The sequence below is a fragment of the Caretta caretta genome, chromosome 3, assembly GCF_965140235.1.
Source record: "Caretta caretta isolate rCarCar2 chromosome 3, rCarCar1.hap1, whole genome shotgun sequence".
Classification (NCBI taxonomy): domain Eukaryota; kingdom Metazoa; phylum Chordata; order Testudines; family Cheloniidae; genus Caretta; species Caretta caretta.
This window is the reverse complement of record NC_134208.1, coordinates 134,526,436-134,550,607: the sequence shown is the minus strand read 5'-3', so window position 1 is coordinate 134,550,607 and position 24,172 is coordinate 134,526,436. Positions and strand designations below refer to the sequence as shown.

At 41.3% G+C, this 24,172-nt stretch overlaps 1 protein-coding gene across 3 annotated transcripts in view; it reads right to left on the bottom strand.

Moving 5' to 3' along the window:
- Positions 1-24,172, bottom strand: part of SLC35F3 (solute carrier family 35 member F3) — a 285,448-nt gene that overhangs the window by 116,630 nt on the left and 144,646 nt on the right. The gene's annotated exons all lie outside the window — the stretch shown is intronic.

The window sequence follows — 24,172 nt, the reverse complement described above, 5'->3', positions numbered from 1 at the left end:
ACACACACACGACTCTGCCCACAGAAACACTGCACCCACTAGCACCTGTTACACTTTTTCTCTTTAGTAGCTGTAGAGCGTGTGAAACTGATTCTCCAGAGACTGACACTTCCACAAGTGTATGGATAGCTTCCCTTCAGGCCTCTGCCAGGGTCTCAGCACCTGGGTGCTGAGACCCTTCCAAGAACAAGTGCATGATGCCTCTGCAGTTGCTGCCAACCATTTTCGTGCCAATTGTTTAGGGGGCTATTTTATTTTAGCACATATAAAATTAGAGTGACTGCATATTTGATGCCAACCCCCAGGCTTCTGGGGGATGGTGTCATCTTTGGGCTCATTTTTAAACCAGTCTTGGAGGAAATTGTTGTAGGGTTCTCACTGAGATGAGGGCCAGCATCTAAATCCTATTATGCTTCCTGGAATAGAAATCCACCATCCCTCCCCTCCCAACTCAGTTTTTCCAGACAGGCCCTCTCAGAGGTCCAGAGAGGCCTGGGCCACTTCCAGCTTTTGAGGCCCCTAGCCATAATAAAAATAAAAAATGACAACACATGAAAACAAAATAAGGCACCACAAAAAGAGAGACACATAATTTGAATATTTTTTTATTTAACAAATTCTTTTCTAGGCTTTTTCTGTGCAAATGTACTAATTATTGAGGAAAAATCTAGCTTTCATGCAATGTCACAGTTGATATTAAGCATAGCGAGCCCATTCAAACGCTTTTGTCCCATAGTTGAATGGTGATAGTTCTTTACCTGCTTCAACACGTTGAAGGTGCATTCACCTGAAGCCACTGATGCAGACAAACTGACAAAAATACGCAATACAATTGTGATATTAGGAAACATCCCAGGGTGTCCAAGTTCAAGTATTTCTTGAAGCAATTCCTTTGGCTTGCAATCCAATTTAAAGTTTGTGGAATATATTCGTTTGAAGAAGATGACCTCATCACTGAGATCGTTTGAGATTTCTTTGTTGTACTGTTGCTGAAATTGTTCAGCTGCAGAAAGTAGATCTTCATTACTCAGTCTGTTGAACTGCCAAAGAAACCCCAAAAGGGTAAATATTAGTCACAGAGACTCAAATCGATGTGTAAGACCTGACTGAATAGAGTCAATGATGACAGGGAAGACATTGACCCTATAATGCTGCTCAGCATCGGATTCAGTAGGTAAGTTGCGATTGGTGGAGAACTTGGATGAAAGGCCGATATTCTGTGCTACTAATTTGGACTCAGTCAGGATCACATCCCATTGTTCACGAATCTGTTGAATGTCATTGCTAAGACTTCAATGTTATCCCTCTCAATATCAAGTGTAGCACTGCATGCTTCAATTACCAGATTAGTTGGGTACATCATTGTAAGTAGCTTCATCCACAATGATGACATCAAAATGCATTCAAATTTGGACATGGGCTTCTGAATAGACTGAAGTTCAGTTCGAGCCTGTGCAGTGAGATTGAGAGATTCAAGCTCATTTAAAGCCTTATTCACTGAATTCAAATGCTGCGCAACTGGTTGAACACCATCAATCTGTGCAGACCATCTAGTTTTGGACATCCCATGCAGTGAAACAGGAAGATATTGCTTCAGAATTTCCCACCTTTGTGGGCTGCTACCAAAGAGCTTGTACATTTGCTGAACAGTTCCAAGGTAAGTAATTGCCTCCTTGCATGATTTAGCACAGTCAACACCTATAAGGTTTAGTGTGTGGTTTCCACAGCTGGAGAAAATACAGTTTGAATTATCCTCAAGCAGAACTGCTTGTATACCTTTGTACTTCCCAGCCATATTAGATCCATTGTCATAGGCTTGGCCAATGCAGACTTGAAAAATCTAACTTAAAACGTGCTAGAATTACTAGTAGCAATTTCAATTTCAAGCAGCAATTTCTTTTCCAGTTTTTCTCTTGAAATTATCGAACAAAATAAACCTTTCTTCAGTTGAAAATATTGAGCTGTCTACAATCTGAACATATTGAATAACCATAGTAGTCTGTTCCTTGTGAGAACAATCTGGAGTGCCATCAACAATGACTGAAAAATACTTGGCATTTCAAATCTCATCAAGAATTGTTGTTTGTACGAATGACCCATATAGCTCAATAAACTCATTTTGTATGTGTGTGGAGAGATAATGGACTTGCATGTACTTTTGACTCTCTTGCGATTCTCAAATACGTTTAACATGCTCTGATAAAAGTGGGTCATATTTGCTGAGGAGCTCAACTGTACATAGAAAGTTTCCATTTGCACAATCACCAATACGTTGACTGGAACTAAAGAAAGCCAATTGCCGCTGAGAAAGAAAAAGGATGACATTCAGGATGAGCTCAAGACATTTTTTCCAGTTATTAGTTACTGTAGAGAGGGGGGTACATTCTCACCTGAACTTTCAGCTGATGCTGCCCTACTGGCTGATTTCCATGCAACATAGTTTTCTTTGGGTGACGCTGAACTTTCATATGATGGTATTCGATCTTTCAACTTTCTCCAACGTCTGTTGATGCTCCATCCTGATTGATCAGAGAGAACTGATGCATTTGCAGCACTTTTGTTCAAAATGAAGCAGGGTAAACAGTACAGAGATTGTTTTTCCGTACTCCAGCATAACCAGTCTCTTTTGCAGGTCTCACCATTTGGAAGAGTTTTTGTCAGCAGACAAGGAGGGAAGCATGAGAATTCTGCTGTAAATAAGTAGCTTATCTACACTTGAAATCTTCTCCTGTAAACATGTACACAAATGCTGAATGGTACACAAATGCTGAAAAGACTTAAAATGAAGGAATACTAATTAAGAACACAAGATGACACAGTCAGACAGGTTATTATCCTTATCAGTGAATCAAAACTCAAGCACACAAGGTATAATATAACAGGCTGAGCTGAAGACAAAGGGATGACATATATATAGTAAACACAGACACAGATACAGACAGAGGGATAATGTCCAAAAAATTCAAACAAGTGTCTTCACGAAACTCACTGTACAAGATTGTCCTCACAAATTTTCACCTTGAATCTGGGCCTATAGACTACAAAAACCTATGATGATGACCAAGCTACCAAGTTAGGGCTCAACCAACCAACCAGTCACCTCTTTTAGCTACCATATGAAGATAATAATGAGGAATTCTCACACATAAATAATTCCTTAGTCAACTAGATGTAAAATTATAAAGACACAAAAATGTAATAATTCTCCACCTTTCAGTATACACTTGATCCAGCACCAGCCACTAGTAGTGGTTTGTTTATATAATCAGCTGATCTGAGAGGACATGTTTATCACGGTCTAATCTTGTGCTATCAGAACCAATACATTTTTATTAATATTTATGAACATTTTAAACTCTTTAATATGACAAAAATCTATATCAGTTAACAAAAAAATTATGTATTTTACCAAATCACATCTCTTATTTGCTTAAATTTGCAGCTCTAAGCTGAGAGTGCGTGTCACATTTTGGTCCGATAGGGATGTGCATAAAAACAAGTTGTGAAACTTATCAAATGCCAAAAAATTAACAAGTGTCTAAATTTCAGGCCCCCTTTGATCTTGAGACCAAGGCCAAATGGCCCTCCTGGCCCCCACTCTGATTGGCCCTGTTTCCAGACCATCCTTCTCAGTGCCTAAGGGGAAAGTAGGTGAAGTCACCTGCTGCCTGAGAGAAGGTGGACTGTAGAAACACTGTGGAGACTTGTGGGTCCCACAAAGGAATAGTCGTAGAGAACAAATTACCTTCATCCCTAAAGTCAGAGCTGAGGCATATTGGCAGGGCAGTGTGGGGAAGCTTGCACTGCCTGTGCTGTATCTATTCCATAGCTAGAGGACTTCAGGCTCCTGGGTTGTCAAGCTAGCACCGTTCATAGGAATCACCATGCTAGATCAGACCAATGGTTCACTGAGTCCAACACCCTGTCTCTGACAGTGACCAACCCTAGATGCTTCAGCAGAAAGTGTAAAACGGAGTTATATAAATATTGAAATAGATAAAATTGATCGATAACTTTGCAATAACATGCCCAGGCAGCTGGTGAAATATTTTTGATCTTACTAATCTCTTGGCTTCAGTGATATCTGGTGGTAGTGAGTTCCACTGGTTAATTATGGGTTGTGTTAAAAAGCTATTTTTATTAGTTTTAAATTTGTTGCTTTTTAAATTCATTGGCTGTTCCCTTGTTCTATGAGAAAAAGTAAGTAGTAGCACCTTATTTATCTTCTCTAAACTGATAATTATTTTATTTACCCATATTATTCCCATCTTATCTCCTCTCTAAACTAAACAGGCCCGATATTTTTATTCTCTCCTCATGCGGAAGTATTCCCCTTATCTCCAAGAACTTTGATTGCTCTTTTCTGCACCATTCTACTCCTGGTATGCCCTTTCTGAGATGATGTGACCAGACGTAGGCCGTGTCTACACTAGAGAGCTTACAGTGGCACAACTAGACCGATGTAGCTGCGCCGCTGTAAGATTTCCTGTGTAGCCACTCTATGCCAATGGGCTCTCCTGTCAACATAATTAAACCACCCCCAACAAGTGGTGTAGCGTAGCTAGGTCGGTGGGAGAGTGTCTCCCGCTGAGACAGCGCTGCCCACACCGGCTCTTCTGTCAGTGTAACTTATGTCGCTCAGACGTGTGTTTTTTCACACCCCTGAGCACCGTAAGTTATACCGACAAAAGTACAAGTGTAGACATAGTCTTAGGCATATTATTCAAGATCAGGCTGCACAACTGATTTATATAATGGCATTATAATATCTGCAGGAACATTCTCTATCCCTTTCTTAACACAGACTAATAACTCATCTGCTTTTTTGACCACAGCTGTGTATAAAACTGAGCACTAACTTCACCACACACACACAATTAAAGGGGAAAAAAGATGATGACTGATAATTGGAGGTCCCTCATATGCATTAACTTTTTCCAATATTTTTTCAAAAAAGTTTTTAATACACTTACTAACAACATATGGCAGATTTACCCCTCAGTGTGCATGTGGAAGTCCCACTGGTATCAAAAGGACTTTATGTAAGGAGGATAGGCTCTAACTGGTGAATATGGAACTACAGTAGGTTCTTTCATATAAGTATGTATAACTACTGTCAAAGGACCTGATCCTGCCTGGTGGTGAGCGTGACCTGGAAAATGCTGAGTACCTTTTATTCCCACTCACTTGACTGGGACCTGAGGGCACTTCGGCACCTACCTTTGAGTACAGGGTCCTAAATATCTTTGAGGATCTGCAAAAAGAAAAGGAGTACTTGTGGCACCTTAGAGACTAACCAATTTAACTCTAACTAACTAACTAATTTAATTTAACTAACTTAATCTAATTTAACTAACTCTAAGGTGCCACAAGTACTCCTTTTCTTTTTGCGAATACAGACTAACACGGCTGTTCCTCTGAAACCTGTCATTATTTGAGGATCTGGGCTTTGCACCATGTAGGATCAGGTTCAAAGGGTCTAATTATGAGAGGTGCCTGCAACTGGAGTTGATGGTAATCAGCACCTCTCAAAATTGGGGCAAAACAAAATTACTGTACATTGCAAACAAAATCAGCTATCAATATTCCATAAACATCCCAGGGTATAATATACAAACACTAGCCTTTTAAAGGAATGTGTGGAGAACTCTAACAAATGTTGGAAAAATACCCCATATGCCTGCAGACATGTCAAATACTACATGTTCTTTTATATTCAGAGGTCAATTGTCTCTGAAGGCCACAGCCAGAGAGTTATTTTGGAAAGATCTCATCTGATGGGTTGTAGATTAATGAAGCATAATGATTTTGGTTCATATGTCCTATATCTCTGCAGCAAGGGTCATTGGGATGAGCCCGGTCAAAGAAAATGTTAGGCTCCTTTTCAAAGTGATTGTCCAGGAGAGCATTGGCTTGGTGAGCTCTAAGACAGAACAGTCTAACATGGTCCAAATGAAAAAGTGTTGCTTTCATATTTCAGTCCTTACTGTTTGGATCAGACAACTCTTTCTCTTCAGTTTTCTTGATTTTAGAGCTCACAGATATATAGAGTTTTAAAGTATGTTGAGAACTATGGGTCCATTTTCTATCACTGGGCAAGTTTATCCTGGAACCTGGTTGGTTTCCACACACTGAAAGAAATTGCATCAAAAGAGGCAATTCTAACCTTGCATGGTGCTCTCAGTAGGAATATTTTGCTCTTCTACAGTGAATTTATCTGAGGTTCTAAAGGCACTTTACAAAACATTAATTCATTTTCACAACACCTCTGCAAGAAGGGTAAATATCTTTTTCTGTCCACAAATTGTCTTTGAACAGATTACAGTTTCAAGTTTATTGAAGTTGTTTGCTCAATGATCTCTTCAGATAATTCTCAGTCTGTAGTTTGTTTGTGAGCAGTTGGTTGTATTTAGAATTCAAGCTTTTTTGTGTGTGTGGTTATTTGGTATGTTTTATTTTTAACTACATACACCTACTACCTGCTAGAAGCCTGTTTCTTGTGCAAATGCTGGTAATTTTGAATATGAAGTTTGTTCTGCAAATTTGCTGCAAAATTCACTCAAAATTTGCTGTGCTGGTGAAAACTCACCAGCAACGTAATTTGCGAGTCTTTCATATTCACAGGAATCTAAGACAAAAGAAGCATGAGTCTAGTCAATGCAAATTCAGTAAGAAGTTTTATACTCAGTTTTAGTTTTATTTTGCAGTATTTGCCTTACTGTAATGCCAATGTCTTTCTGATCTTTGCCTTCCCAACATCCATCAAGCATTTTGTTAGTTATGTGTCTTCTGTCATTTCACTGGTGTCCACAGAACTGGATATTGGATGAAAAAGGAAGTCATGGCAGCTGAATGAAATCTGGTTCCAGTTGTTTGCCAGCCTGTATGAACTTGGAAGAGTTTGATTAATAATTCCTATCCCCAGTGTTTTTCAGATTCTCTCACCAATGGAATGGTATAACCCAGTTTAAGGTGTTAATAAAAACGAGAGGCTATATATATATAACCTATTACCTACAGTTCCTAGACATGGATATAAAGCCCTGGTGGGAATATTTTGCTTGTGGTTTTTTTCAATTAACTTTAATGTTTATTGCTTTTTTGAGCAGTAAAGAAAGATCATCAGGGTGGTGCACTTTACTTTCAAATCTTTTCTGAAGTCATAACTTTCTCTCTCAAACAAATTCTGCGACAGTCACCCACTTTTCTGGCTTGAGAATGCTGCATTTCAATTAACCCTGGTTGCCTCTCCCTCATTTTGTCACACCAATAAAATAAAAAGCTTGTTTAAGTCTCGGACCTTTAGCTTTAGACTATGTAAGCTTCATTTTAAAGTATTGTTTTATGGTGTAGACAAGCAACATCTATGTTTTATTTCAACTTGCAAATGGGAAATATCTTACCACCAGCTATTTTGACTTTTATTAAAAGGAATGTAGTGTTCATGAAAAGGTAACATATTTGAAGACAGGAGCACTATATGTATACAAAGCACAGGCAACAGTGATATGTGCTTCACTACATTGCTCTGTCCACGTGCTTCAGATCTAATTAGGCAGAAAAAACATCTCTTTGGGTGAAAAGGAAGGTTCAGACTCTAAACTCATTCAGTCCCTGTCCTTTCTGCTGAGTCTGCCAACAAGACTAACCATTAGCACTACAATAACTGTGAAGGTGCTTTTTAGAAGGTGGACAGCCGAGAGGCATGCACAGAGACCATCAACCCATTTTACACAGATCTGACCTATGCTGGATTCAAAAAATTCACAAATGCAATACAGTTCTCTGAAGCCACTGTCTCAGTGGAATCCCATGATTCTCCCACTCTTAGAGTAGGTCTCTGGGCCCCATCCCCATGTGGACCAGCCATGATTTCTCAGCAGGTCAAGCTGGCCTCGGTACCTGCCAGTATTCCCTTTGGGAGCACTGACCAGTAGTTAATACAGCAACTAGATAACTTCCTTAAAAAGTATTGTTTAATTTTAACAATAAGAACATAGAAAAGCCAAGGGGAACAATTTTAAAACAACAAAACAGTTTATATGCATGTCTGTTTATCTTCCTACGCTTTCACAGCGTGGTAAGCCTTAGGAAGGCCCAAGTGCTTCAGACCCTCCTTTGCAGGGCCTATCTCTGTGTCAGTATGGGTCTCACAAACAGCCCCCCGACAGCTGCCTCCCCTTCTCTCTAGCAAGTCAATTAACCATTTTGATCTCTGTTCTCAGCCTTGGCAAAACAGCTGTGTAATTGTGGCTGGGGCCAAGAAGCATCTTAGCATATTAATAGCTTAGAATTGTTTCTTAATGACCCCCTGTTGCGTTAATTAGGAGGTTACCTATCTTGAGACATTATGTTGCCTCCTTGCTATTTCACTAACTGTCCTGCTATTTAACTAAATCAATATATGCATACAGTAAGCATTTCAATAACCCAATATGACTGCAGTAACTATCTCAATAACCAGGTCATATACAGAATTCATTAATAATTACAGATCAGCCCCACATCCTTCACAGCAATCCCAACCCATCACAGACTTCAGTGAAGTTACACTAAAATTACACAAGTGCAGTGAGTATAATTGGTCCCAAAGGCCTAGCATTAATGCACATCTTAAACTCAATCTGATGTGCTATTAGCAAAAATTATGTTGCCAACATTTACAGTATATTATAAGGATCCTTATAATAACTTCCCAGCTAATGAGACTGAGGAAAAAAGAATGATGTTTCAGCGACAAGTACTTAACATAAATAATCCACCTTGTCTCCTGTATTCTTAACTTTCAGATGCCTTTGAAACAGAATGTGTTTTTGAAGAGATAATCTACTACACAGCTGTTGATTTTAGTAGATGTGGAACAGTCATGGCCGATGAATCCCAGAGGATCAATAGGAAGGGTAAAGGAAAGTGGGTACAGAAGGAAAGTGTATGGTCTCACCTGAAATCACCCTTTTGCACCTCTACACTTTTAGTAGCTGATTGTGATATGGCATGCAGACTCTCCTTCCCCTTGTCCCCTGCATAGGGTAATACTGTATTTGTGCAGGCAGCACATAGCTGTTATGTGGGAGCAGAAAGATGCAGTTTTAAATAGTAGCTAGCCCAAAATGAAGCAGTGGAAAATACTACAACCTTGCTATTAGGTTCATCCACAAATTGTTAATCATTGCTTCGGGGAAATGAGTATTCTCTTAAATAATGCTGTTGCATGATGCAAACATGCGGACATCAGCTCAACTACACAGATGCAGGGACAGGGTTAGAAACTATACACTATGGTTCAAAACACATAGATTTACACTATTTGAATTAAAGGAGAATCTAAATTAGCTGCTGTAATATTGTAGGTAATGCTTTTAGAGTTAGAGTTCAAGGCCAGAATGGACCACCAGATTATCTAATCTGACTTTCTGTATAGCACAGGCCACCAATCCCAGCATCTGCACACTAAACACAACTAAAATAAGACCAAAATATTACAGCCCACAGAGACTAGAGTATTAGGTGGCACAGGGAGAGAATAGGAGGGACCAAGGTATGCCAGTGCCAGAATCCCCTGCAATAGCAGGGAAATGATTAAGTGAGATATACCCAGAAAATCCTGGCAGAAGATGGTGCAGAAGATGGTGAAAGCTCCCAAAGCCACTGCGAATCAAACCTGGGAGAAAGTTCCTTCCCAACTCTACACATGACAATCGGATAGACTCTGAGCGTATGAGAAAGAACCAGCCAGCCAAGCACCTGACAGAGAAAGAATGCTCAGTGCCCCTCAGATCCTGACCCTCCCTGTCCCAAGTCCCATCTTCAGCCATGGTCATCCTTGGTGTTTCAGAGGAAAGAGATAAAAAACCCTGCAGCAATACATTGAAGGGAGGGGGCGGGGGAAGGAAATCCCTTCCTGACCCCTGCAGTGGTCATGTGAAATGCTGAAGCATGCGCTTTGAGAACATAAGACATAAACCAGAAGTGACCTCCAGGGCTCTTGATGACCTTTGTCCCCTATCATCACATGCAACCCCCTCATACAATTAAACTCATAAATTTGTCCATCTCTTTCTTAAAACTAATTAAGTGTTTTGCCCCCACAACTGCTAACTGGGAGACTGTACCAGAACCTCTCCCCTCTGATGGTTAGAAACCTTCTTCTAATTTCCAACCAGAATTTCAGAGTAGCCGCCGTATTAGTCTGTATTCGCAAAAAGAAAAGGAGTACTTGTGGCACCTGTTTATACCCATTTGTTCTTGTGCTAACATTCTCTTTTATCTTAAATAGTTCTTCATCCTTCATCAGTTGTAGGCATTAAAAAGTAACAATCACACACGAGCAGGTCTTGCTTTTCATCCAGAAGAGCACAGAGGTACAGATAGACACTAGCCAGTCCATTATGCCTGACTGAGGTTAGGTGGAACAAAGGAGAGCCCATGTGCCAAAGTCTGAGTCCCCTTTGCAAAAAGGGTATAGAATGTTTACATAATGTATTAAAAAATTATTGGACTTTTGCTACCGTTTAGGGGATTGTCATCAACATATTCCTGCAATTGCCAGAGATTTGTTTTAATCTACTAGAAATGCAGCAGCATTTGTGGTCTTGGCTATTTTTCTGTTGTTTCCATATGGGGTAGGAGGGAGCAGATATGATAGGCTTTTCCCATCCAATATTAATTACCTATTGGTAAAATATTTTTCAGGTTGTTAATATGTGTGATTTTACTTTTAATATACTAAGCTACACAGATTTTTGGATATGCCCATAGAAGATGAGCCAACTTACTCTATAAATCACCTCTCACTGGAACTATTTGGCAAATACTTTTCTATAGAAAAGTAAAAAGAAAAGGAGTACTTGTGGCACCTTAGAGATTAACCAATTTATCTGAGCATATGCTTTCATGAGCTACAGCTCACTTCATCGGATGCATTCAGTGGAAAATACAGTGAGGAGATTTATATACACACAGAACATGAAAAAATGAGTGTTATCATACACACTGTAAGGAGAGTGATCACTTAAGATGAGCTATTACCAGCAGGAGAGCGGGGGGGGGGGGGGGGAGAGGGGAAGAAAACCGTCCTCAGGCCCTACGCTACCAGCACTCCCAGTTGTCTTCAAGACACCACTGACTTCCTGAGGAAACTACAATCCATTGGTGATCTTCCTGAAAACACCATCCTGGCCACTCTGGAGGTAGAAAACCAACATTCCACACAAAGATGGACTACAAGCTGTCAGGAACAGTATCCCCGATAATGTCACGGCAAACCTGGTGTCTTCACCCATAACTATTTCACATTTGGGGACAATGTATACCTTCAAATCAGCGCCTCTGCTATGGGTACCCGCATGGCCCCACAGTATGCCAACATTTTTATGGCTGACTTAGAACAACGCTTCCTCAGCTCTCATCTCCTAATGCCCCTACTCTACTTGCGCTATATTGATGACATCTTCATCATCTGGACCCGTGGAAAAGAAGCCCTTGAGGAATTCCACCATGATTTCAACAATTTCCATCCCACCATCAACCTCAGCCTGGACCAATCCACACAAGAGATCCACTTTCTGGACACTACGGTGCTAATAAGCGATGGTCACATAAACACCACACTATACCGGAAACCTACTGACCGCTATTCCTACCTACATGCCTCCAGCTTTCACCCAGACCACACCACATGATCCATCGTCTACAGCCAAGCTCTACGATACAACCGCATTTGCTCCAACCCCTCAGACAGAGACAAACACCTACAAGATCTCTATCAAGCATTCTTACAACTACAATACCCACCTGCAGAAGTGAAGAAACAAATTGACAGAGCCAGAAGAGTACTCAGAAGTCACCTACTACAGGACAGGCCCAACAAAGAAAATAACAGAACACCACTAGCCATCACCTTTAGCCCCCAACTAAAACCTCTCCAACGCATCATCAAGGATCTACAACCTATCCTGAAGGACGACCCATCACTCTCACAAATCTTGGGAGACAGGCCAGTCCTTGCCTACAGACAGCCCCGCAACCTGAAGCAAATACTCACCAGCAACCACACAACAGAACCACTAGCCCAGGAACCTATCCTTGCAACAAAGCCCGTTGCCAACTGTGTCCACATATCTATTCAGAGGACACCATCATAGGGCCTAATCACATCAGCCACACTATCAGAGGCTCGTTCACCTGCACATCTACCAATGTGATACATGCCATCATGTGCCAGCAATGCCCCTCTGCCATGTACATTGGTCAAACTGGACACTCTTTACGTAAAAGAATAAATGGACACAAATCAGATGTCAAGAATTATGACATTCATAAACCAGTCGGAGAACACTTCAATCTCTCTGGTCACTCAATTACAGACCTAAAAGTCGCAATATTACAACAAAAATACTTCAAAAACAGACTCCAACGAGAGACTGCTGAATTGGAATTAATTTGCAAACTGGATACAATTAACTAAGGCTTGAATAGAGACTGGGAGTGGATGGGTCATTACACAAAGTAAAACTATTTCCCCATGTTTATTCCCCCCCCTCCACTGTTCCTCAGATATTCCTGTTAACTGCTGGAAATGGCCCACCTTGATTATCACTAGAAAAGTTTTTCTCCTTCCCTCTCACCCCCCGCAATCCTGCTGGTAATAGCACATCTTACAGTGTGTATAACAACATCCATTTTTTCATGTTCTGTGTGTATATATATCTCCTCACTGTATTTTCCACTGAATGCATCCGATGAAGTGAGCTGTAGCTCACGAAACCTTATGCTCAAATAAATTGGTTAGTCTCTAAGGTGCCACAAGTACTCCTTTTCTTTTTGCGAATACAGACTAACACAGCTGCTACTCTGAAACCTATAGAAAAGTATGTTTATTTTGTGGCACCAAATATGACTCTGCTTTTCACTGTGGCTGGGGAGGATCATAACATTAGCACAAGCAGTGAGACCAGATCCCAAGATAACTCATAGTACATTTTGAAGTATTCTACACATACCATAATGAGATAGCTACTGAAAAAGACTTTTTGTTGCGTATCACTAATCCCTCAGCTTCTATAGTTGGGCTTGTGGATTTAGTTAATGCTTCTGAGGAATGGATCTCGATTGTTAATTAATAGTACAATATGCAAGCCTGTAATAGGCTTACACAAAATGGATGTTATACATTCTTAGAGCACAGCCTTGTTCCCACTAACGTTAATGGTAGCTTTGTCTTTGACTTCAATGAGAGCAGTACCCACATTGTATAACCACAAAATACATAAAGAAGAAAGTGACATACAAAGTACAGAGCACTAGTTTTATTTTTCATTTGGGAACTTAGTTGATATAAAAACAGGAAGCTGTTAGGGATGGAGGATCAAAGTACAGGTGAAAAAATGAAGAAGAGCAAAGATATCAGACAAGAGTTTCCAAGGTATAGAAGGAGAGAGAGGAGGACCAGAGACAGCAGCTTAAGGAAATATAAACATTATTTTAGTAAGTTACACAAAGAAACATATCACAATCAGGAATTACAAGGATATTTAGGCCAAATTCAGCAAAACTGAAGCAACCTCCTGGCCTAGCTAAGTTCCCTGTGACTGGTGCTAGGGAGGGATTCAGGTGAGATCAGAGACTGACCTTTCTCCATTGATATTAACAGTTAGCTTCTGCTTTCTTTCAGTTGGCATAACCTCTGCTCCAGTGTACCAACTGATTTCCAGTACAACGTGTCTGTCTGTCTTGCAGCATGTATCACTTGGGTTTAAGAACTAATTTTGTTTAAAGAGACTTTCCTCTGATCTCTAAACCAAGAAAAAGACCTTAGGATCTTGTCTGATCTTCTCACTATGCGACCTGGATCAGACTCTCTGGTGCATCCCAGTTGCTTTGGGGCATAAAGCAGCCCTAAATCTGGCAGACTGGTCACAGGAGAATTCCCTGGATGCCACGTAGCTGATATAGTGGCTCATATGCCACCCACCTTCTGTCTGCTGGTGTAGTGGGTATAAGCTGGGGAAAGAAGGTGTGTCTGGGGCTCCCTCCCCCCCTGCACTGGTGATCCCAAGCTCCTGAAACAGCCCTTGGGAGCCATTTGCAACCAACAGAATTTAGTATCAAGTGAACAATAATCTAATTTCTGTTGGGGAGTAGATTGGTGCCTGAATGGCCCCAGGTCAGGGTGGGGACACAAAGGTAGCCTACAGCTACCTTTGAGCTCCCCTAGTTCATTAGCCAGAGACGAGGCTCTGTGCCCCATGTATAACCAAGACCACATTCCTCAGAAAAATCTTGAATTATGGGTCATTCCCACCATGCTGGCTCTGTGTCTCTCTCCTCCCTCACTTCTATTAGCTTCAGCCCTGTATTTCTGGTTAAACTTTCCCCATAGCACTGAAAGGGAGAAACAGATTTATGTAGCCACATATTACTTCCAGGTTTCAGAGTAACAGCCGTGTTAGTGTGTATTCGCAAAAAGAAAAGGAGTACTTGTGGCACCTTAGAGACTAACCAATTTATTTGAGCATAAGCTTTCGTGAGCTACAGCTCACTTCATCGGATGCATACTATGGAAAATACAGAAGATGTTCTTATACATACAAACCATGAAAAAATGGGTGTTTACCACTACAAAAGGTTTTCTCTCCCCCCACCCCACTCTCCTGCTGGTAATAGCTTACCTAAAGTGATCACTCTCCTTACAATGTGTATGATAATCAAATTGGGCCATTTCCAACACAAATCCAGGTTTTCTCCCCCCCCCCCTTTTCCCACACACACAAACCCACTCTCCTGTTGGTAATAGCTTATCTAAATTGATCACTCTCCTTACAATATGTTGTATGATAATAAAGTTGGGCCATTTTCAGCACAAATCCAGGTTTTCTCCCCACCTATTACCAACAGGAGAGTGGGTTTGTGGGGGGCGTGGGGAGAAAACCTGGATTTGTGCTGGAAATGTCCCAACTTGATTATCATACACATGTTGCAAAGAGAGTGATCACTTTAGATAAGCTATTACCAACAGGAGAGTGGGTTTGTGGGGGGTGGGGGTGGGGAGAAAACCTGGATTTGTGCTGGAAATGGCCCACCTTGATTATCATACACATTGTAAGGAGAGTGATCACTTAAGATAAGCTATTACCAGCAGGAGAGTGGGGTGGGGGGAGAGAAAACCTTTTGTAGTGGTAAACACCCATTTTTTCATGGTTTGTATGTATAAGAACATCTTCTGTATTTTCCACAGTATATATCCGATGAAGTGAGCTGTAGCTCACGAAAGCTTATGCTCAAATAAATTGGTTAGTCTCTAAGGTGCCACAAGTACTCCTTTACATATTACTTCCACTACTTTTCTCTCAAACTGTGCATAAAACATGACTGTTTCAGGGTTTTGATGGCATTAACAGATCAGTTGAGGTTTGCTCTCAGTTTATAATGTTACTAGAGCTGCTTGACGTAATTATAGTCATGATGTATGTACAGGAACTCCTCACTTAAAGTCGTCTCCTTGTTACTTTTTGCTGATCAATTAGGGAACATGCTTCTTTAAAGTTGCACAATGCTCCCTTCTAACATTGTTTGGCAGCCGCCTGCTTTGTCCACTGCTTGCAGGAAGAGCAGCCCTTGCAGCTAGCTGGTGGGGGCTTAGAACCAGGATGGACTGGCAGCCCCCTGTCAGTTCCTTGCTCCCTTAAATTCCCTGTGTGGCAGCTGCTCAGCAGGCTATCAATTGCGGGCAGTTCAGCTGTCCCTCCCCCCACTGCCATGCGCTGCTCCTGCCCTCTGCCTTGGAGCTGCTCCCCGAGACTTCTGCTTGCTGTGTGGCGGGAGGGAAAAAAGAGGGGAGGCTAATGTGAGGGTGTCCCCCTCCCCCCTGCTTCTGCACCCTACTTGCATAGAGCAGGGGGGACACAGACGGAGGGAGCTGCTGCCTTCTGCGGACAGGTCTCAGCTTGCTGATCTAATTAACAAGGCAGTGTACTTCTGACCACACTCTTCATACTTAAAGGGGAAATGCGCATCTCTATCTCTCAAACACAGAGTGTCTCTGTCTGCCCTCCCTCCTTTCCTGCTGCCTTGTAGAGTGTGAGAGTTAACCCTTGAGGGCTCAGCCAATTGCTAGTTCATCATTTAGCAGTAAGGCATTCCCTGGGAAATATCCCACCCTCTGACTTCACCACCTCAATCAAGCTTCACAATCATCATTGCTGTGTACCATTATTAAACTGGTTGTTTAAAACTTATACTCTGTGTGTGTGTGTCTGGTGAAACAAATTTCCCGAGAACCTAACCCCCCCATTTACATTAAGTCTTATGCGGAAACTGGATTCGCTTAACATCATTTTGCTTAAAGTCTCATTTTTCAGGAACATAACTACAACGTTAAGTGAGGAGTTCCTGTACAGCTGGGGCTATGATATTCCTAAGCATATCATAATTCAGGCTAATTTATACAACAGCAACATAAGTTAAATGAAATCATTTATGTAACCTGCTTTCTTTTAAAAATAGCTTAAGGTCTTTGATACTCAGAGGTACAACATCAAGTTCTATTTTTTCCCATTCCCAGAGCTCTTTATGGTAATAAACATCACATACATACACTGTGATGGGGTTAACAGCGTACTAACACATTGCAAATCACTTTAAGTACTTCCAGGTAATAAGTAATTGGGCATAAGTAGCTCTTTAGCATACAGCATAGATTTAAACCTGGCTCAGATACTAGCATTTCTAATGTGTGAGACAACATAGTTTTGTCTGTGGTTGGAGAGCTAAGAAGGTGAACCTCAGGCAAGCAGAGTTCACGCTCTCCTATCACTGGAGGAATGGATGGCTCTTTCAGAAAGCACAGTGAATGTGCAACTATTCCACCTAGGTCCAGGTTTAAATGCAAGATCTGTTGCTAAGGCCTTTCCCCAGCAATGACATCTTTATAGGTCTAACCCTGAGAATATTATAGGGGAAGGCAAAAGGGAGAAAACCAACATGCTACTGTGCATTTAGAAATAAGGCAGGCTTTAGGAATATTGCCATTTAGGCCACACTCAATGCTGTCAATTGCAGTGCTGCATTTAGTGCAGTGAAAGGAACTTTAGAAACCCTTTAGAAAGACAGATATGCTCCAGGGTACAAGATTATATGCAGATAATGACAAGCCCCTTCTGGATTTCATGAAATCTTCCAGGATACCCGCCTGCAAAGGGAAGGTATGGGGGGGAAGTGACCCTTTGTCCTTTCTGAGTTGTTTTAGAAGCATAATGAAGGCTAAAACTTCAATGGTCATTCCGTGCATAGCGGAGTGGGGTGGCGGGGCGGGGGTGGGTGTTGAAAGATCAGGCCCTACTGGATATGAGACTCCAAATACAAAAGAAACTAAGACCCTTTAGTGATTAAGCTTATGACAACATTTTTCCAATCACACATGGGTAAAGACAGTTATTTTTACTGACAGGAAATTCTACATAGTATAGCTTCCAACATTCAACAACAGCAAACACTCATATAACTGCTATATAAAATAAACTGCCAGAAGGTCAACAGACTATGTTGCACAACATTTCTGTGCATTGTTGTCAGACATGTTGAAACCAACATGATATTGACTTACAACAATGCTCCAGAGGCAGCAGGCAGAGAAACATATTGAACTTACTGTAGATCCCTGATACACTTTGGAGAACAAACTGAGCACATGACATACTACCCAGATGAAATTTGCAGATACAAACTGGCTTTGCTGGGACAGATGCCATTTTGATAGCTTTCAGTTCTGCTTTGATTGTATGTTTTCATATTATCCTTCGTCTATCTTGTTGCCTCTTGCCTTGGCAATATCAGTCCAACATCTGTCTTGTTATGTTATTCTGGTCTTTCCTCCCTGTATGTGCCGGCCATCTCCATTTTCATTCTGTAATTTCCTGTCTTATTAGTTTCTGTTTCATCCTCCTTCAGAGTTCTTCATTTGTGATTTTTCTGGCCACCTGATTCTGAGGATTTATCTAAAGCAGCTGATTATGAAAACTTGGAGTTTAGATAGTAAAGTCTTAATAGGTCTCCAAGTTGCAAAAGCTCATTTTAAAAGTCTCTAATTATGTTATTGATATTTCATTCCCTCTTCATCAGAACTTAAATCCTTCCTCTTGTGTCAGCATATGCAAAGTGAGAAAATGTAATAAGTTTGTCCAGGAGGCTTCTCATGCTTCTTGCATTTGTTTTCCAGAGTAACCCCACCATGGAGACAGAACAAGAATACTTTGGCTTGGACAAATTTCAGAGTCAGGAACTATAACATCTGAATTCAGGTAAGGAAAGTGGCAGAACATTAAGATAGCACATAAAAGGTAATATAGGCAGATGCAATGTCAAATCATGAAACAGAAGAAGAACAAGAGAACCAGTGCACTCAAAACAACAATGTATGTTTTTGGAGCAAATGCATGCTTCCTGTCTCAAAGATCTTACTCTTGGTGTTGACAGAGGATGATCAAATAATGTTTCTTCCCTTTCACTTTCAATTCAATTAGTATGCAAATAAAAAAAAATCTTTGGCCTAGCACAGCACCACAGTTACCTACATGCATGCTGTTTGCCTGCTCACTATGTTCTCACTTGGCGGTACTTCATGTCACACATTGACATCAAATCAAAACTCCTACCCAGGTCAATGGAGGAACGGATCTTCACCGTGGTGTTTCACATCAGAGAGAGCACATGAACAATCTACTACCAATCTTGAGTGGGAATGATTGAGTAGTTTGACTAGCAACGGTAATACAATAATATCGGGTACCTGCTCTAAGCCTGCATACACACAATGTAGTTATTTATTCTTAAAGAAAATAAAGCACTGGCTGACAGACGCCATCCATAACACTTATACCACAGAAACAAGCAAAATCAGAATTATTTTCTTGCTAAAAGAGTCTTGATAATTGTGTTTTTGTTTGGTTCTATAAAACCCCAGGTCAGGCAGTTCTGGTTTTGGATTTATTGCCTATCAGAATATGTAGTAATTTTTAACTTTCTCCTGCTTACTTGTGGTCCTCGGTGAAATAACTACTTCCCTCCACCTTCTATTGCCCTCTTCCTAAGAATGTCTGTGAAATAAAATATTTAAAATTCCAAAAATTCACCATCAGCAGAGAGCCCACAGAAGCACATTTTATTATAGTCCTGATATATTCCATGATTCCTTTGGTTTTTCAAAGCTTTGTACTACAAGACTGTGTATCCGTTAGTTCTTATACATAAATCAAGCTAAGGAGGTCAGTACTTGAATGGGAGACCTCTAGGGGGATTGGTCATTCGGTACTGTATAGAGTCCTCTTCAGTCTGAGCACAGATGTGACATGTCATTATGGCATTAGGGGACAACTGAGAGTCTTTCTTCAAAATGAGATGTAAAACTGAAGTCTTGATGAGTTGTGGTCACTAAAGATCCCTTGATTTATTTATTTAGCAAGAGTATGAGCATAAACCTCAATGTACTAGCCACCTTTGAACTTGGATGGTTATATTTTGCCTATTTCAAATCCTCATAGCCATTTTCAGTTGGAAACAACATAACAGGAGGATGGGAGATAATCTTAGACATACTGCCATCGGAATAGGACTGTGTCAAAGATCATTATAAAATGTTTATGAAACTTCTGTTGTCATTATTAGAACTGCTACTGCATGTAGCATAGGCTAAGAAGAGGAAAAGAGAAGATTCTCCAGACTAGAGGAGAATTATTTGATGTTTAGCACTGAGAAGATTACGATGAATATAAATATGGAAGAATGAAGACTTAGCTGAAAAATAAGAAAGATAAAAAAAGCACTCGGAATTGAAAAAGCCCAAAACAAAAAAACAAACAAAGAAAAAAAACCTGGAAAATCTGTAACCTGTGAGTCTGACGGTCAGGCATGTTTATTATTAAATCACAAAAGGGAGCCATTTAGTTTTTCATATTTTCTCTTTTATATATTTCCTACTGTTGGAATTATTATTTATGCAGGTTATTATCACAACACTAATTTAACCATAAATTCCATTATTAAATCCAAAAGCCAAACAATATTTATACAATTGCTCTAAAAAGGCCTAAAAAGCCTAAATAGTAAGCAATTTACTACATCAAAACTTATGCAAGCATTTGATCAATATACTTACAAACAGGCTAAACTCAGGGTGCTTAGACCCATATTGGTTGGCTCCAGAGTGGTCAGGCAGGTATTAGCGATGAACCCTTTAAGTGCTCACTTTTTATACCTTTTAACAAGCAAATGACATCGTCGCCAATTACTGATTTCAGCTAAAAATCAATTTGAAACAGTTCACTCTTATTTCCAGTCTCAATCCCGATAAGATTTGCAGCCTCCTTTCTACCCCCCCTCTGCACCTCGGTTCACATAGGCCGTAGTTTTTGAGATAATACTGGTATGTGGGATAGGAAGCTCCATGTTGGCTCTTTTTAAGACAGAATCTCTTTGTGTTATTTAAAACCATCTTCAGTCACCCCTATTGCTCAGAGGCCATCTTTTTAGAAACCTCTCCTTATTTCATTAGTTATTCTTTGAACCAGACCTTTTCCGTACTTCATTCCTTCTGGACTTATAACTCATCACTTCAAGGCCTTCCTTGCTATTTAGGGCCTTTCTTTACAACACATATTTCTTTAACCAAACTTAAGATAATGTATTCTGCTCCTCCTTGGATTAAATTTCAACAGAGCCAAGATTCAGGAGTTTGCCACGAACTCCGTCAATGGCTTGAACTGAGCATCACATCGACAAAAAAAGAAAGCAAAAATATCTAGACCCCAGAAGTCTACTAGACTTAGTTCATGGATCATTAGAAGGCTCAGACCCACATCATTAACCACATGTGTTTCAATAAGAGGTGGCTTTAATGGGGGTTCAATTGCACCCACAGAAATAATGAAACCAAGGGCACAAAAAACGAAACAAAATCCCACCGGCATGCATTCCCACTTGCAGAACATGGCTGTGCTGCTCCCTGTCCATATCTCTGCATGATGAGGTCAGAATTGTGCACTGCTATGGAGGTCTGAAGGACAAATTCTGCCAGAAGGACCGCAAGGGGGAGGGAGAAAGGAGGTGATGCCGCCGTGTGGCCCTGTCTCCAGGCAGCAGTGATGTTGGGAGCATGCAGAGAAGAGGAAAAATCTGTTTCTTTGTTTTCTCATATATGTTTAAATAAAGCAAAAGTGGTACATGTTATTCTTTCAGTCCCCACCAAAACTTAGTTATAAGATATAATCTCTCCTTCAGCATAAGGGAAACAAGAGTTCGCTCCTTCCAAGAAACGATATGCACAGCATTGCTATTATTGTGCAGTGCTGATGGATACAAGACGATTCTTGAAAAGGCATCCTCTCCAGAACCCCCTGCATCCATTAACTACTGAAGTGTGAGTTACTGAAGTTTGGGAAGCTGCAATCTCTACTAAGAGCGTTATTGATGAGATGCCTTTATCATCATGCAACAAGGAAAGCAAATGTTTCTGGTGGTGAGAAGCAGCTGCTTCATAGTGACAGCATATACCAAACGAAAAATTTGAAGGAACCAGATGACAAGCTGGAAACAAGAATGTGTACATAACATTTCAAGCAAGCTGGCACAGTCATTACCTATGGCTGAGCTTGTGTCCTTGACAGAACGTGGCATTTTACTTCTATTGTTTCTGGGGAAATGCTCAAAATTTGTTAACTCTGAGTCAGAAAGCTAACAATGCTTTCACAGAGAAGGGTAACAATAATTGGAAGAAGGCAATGGTAAGGTTCAGAAAACATGACAAAAGTGATCTTCATAATGAAACCAAGATGAAGTATCTAACAAAAGATCAGCCCTCTGTGATAGTGCATCTGAATGACCAATTTCAGTGAGACCGAACTGTACAGCAAAGGATGCTAACGATTCAGCTATACTCCGCGCACTTCCTATTATGGCAAGACATGGCAATACGCAGACCTAAAATTCTGGGAAACCTCCAACAGCTGTTACTTTTAGGAGCTGAAGATAATCTGAATGTCAGTGCAGGGTTGCTAGTAAAACGATCAATCGCATGACATTATAAATAAATTCTCTGTCTCTCGGGAAATGCGCTTCTACAAAGCTAACAACATGAAATCCAGCAATATCCTTGGTATGGCATCATTGCTGATGAAGCCACTGACCTATCTAAAAAGGACCAAATATCTATTTGTATTAAATGGGTCAACAAATTCTTTCACATTTACCAAGCCTTGTACAGCTAGACAAAACTGATACATAATATCCACACACCATGGTGAAAGATACACTGGTATATTGCATGTCACTCCTTTCCCTCTGTCAGGGACACACTTATGATGGAGTGGGTAATAAGGCTGGGAAACGTCCTGGACTTGTTGCATGGATACAGGAATTAGAACCAGCAGCATTGTCTGAACACTGTTTTGTACACTGTTTAACCTTGTCCCTGCAGGATTTCAGCTGCCAGCATGTCACAATAAGGAATACTTTAGATAGGTGCATGGACATTGCAAAACTTGGGTGCTATTCAGTCGGGCAGCTGTGGGGACACACGGTGGAGCCTCCACCTACTCACGGTGTGGGGGGCCCAAGGATAGCAGCCCCCGGCATGTGTCCCCGCCCGCGGAGCTGCCCACCCAGGGCAGATGGAGGGTCTGTGGCTCCCCACCACTTCCCATGTGTCTGTTACCATGGCAGGGTTGTACCTCCGAGCCACCCACCCCTCCCCAGCAAGAACCGGGTCGGAGAGAGCTGTGCAGGTAGCTGTGGGGAGCTGGCACGAAGTTGCCAACCCTCCTCCTGCCCTGGGTAGGGAGCCAGGGGGTGGGGACACAGACCGGTGGCTGCTCTCAACGCACCCCCCCCCCCCCACGGGCAGGTGGAGGGTCTGCACGGCTCCCACAACTGCCTGGGCTTTCTAGCCGGGCTCCACGCTGGCCTAGCTGGGGGATGGGGTTCGCCCTAGCAAAAAGTGGATGGGCCATTGCCCCCTGGACCCCCCAGTTCCAGCGCCACTGTCTGGTTTGAGTTGGGTTGGCCAGCACTGAGCACGGTATTGCTGGTGAGCACAGTATGATTTATACCGTGTCATTATGAGGAGCTGCACCATCCAAGGGAACTCAATGAGAGGCTTGGTTTTTGTTGGAAACAACCTTTTCCTGAGCACTGTGCACTGGCTGGAGAACTCTGCAGGCTGCACAGACCTCTAAGGGTATCTCTGTGTGTGGCAGAGCAGGGGCACCTCCCAGCCCACTTTGGGAGTACTGTGTACCCCTAGGGTCCCCAGAGAAAGAAATACCTGCATGCCCCTGAGCACAGGGACAAACCCTCTACATGGGGCATGCAAAGAATGTATGTGTGTGTATGAGGAGAGGGGGGCGCTCCCTGTACACTCCTCCCACCTGTAACCCCAAGTAAGGGCCACTCACAATCTGGCTCCTTGGTTCTTTAATAGTCTCATATGAGGGACTTTGTCAATGTCTTTTTGAAACTCCAGACTGATTGGGTCAAACTATTCCTTCACCCACTGCTTTGTTGACTTGCTCAAAGAGTTCTTATTAAATCAGAGCAGCATGTTTTGTGCCTGTTATATCATGTTGCTGTGGGTGTTTTAGAATTCTATCTTTATGTATTGTTTCAGCCAATTTACTTGGTACTGAAGTAAAAGGCTCCTTGGTGTCTCATTCCAGGATCACCCTTAGCATCTTTTTAAAAGATGGTACAACATTTATTACCCTCCAGTCCTCTGGTGTAGGGACTGAATTTTAATGAGAGATTTCACACTTCTGGTAGCAGCCCAGCCATTTCATTGTGAGATTTCTTTCCGACCTTTGGATGTATCCCATCCTGTCCTGGTCACCTGCTACTATTTATTATATTAATTTCTTTTACCACATCAGCCTCACCTCAACCTGGAGCACAATAGATCCGGGGTAACTATTTTACAGATGGATAAACCAGGATCTTACGCACAATTTGCCACAGCATTTGACAAATATAAAAATCTGATTACTCCAAAATGAAAAACCAGTTACACGCTTGAGTGATGGTATAAAGTAATGTGAAAAGAATCAAAAATTCAAGGTGATTAGCTTGTCTGTCTGCCTGCTGTATGAGTCAGCAGAAAAAGTAGGTAAAAGCATTACCAGCTGTATTAACT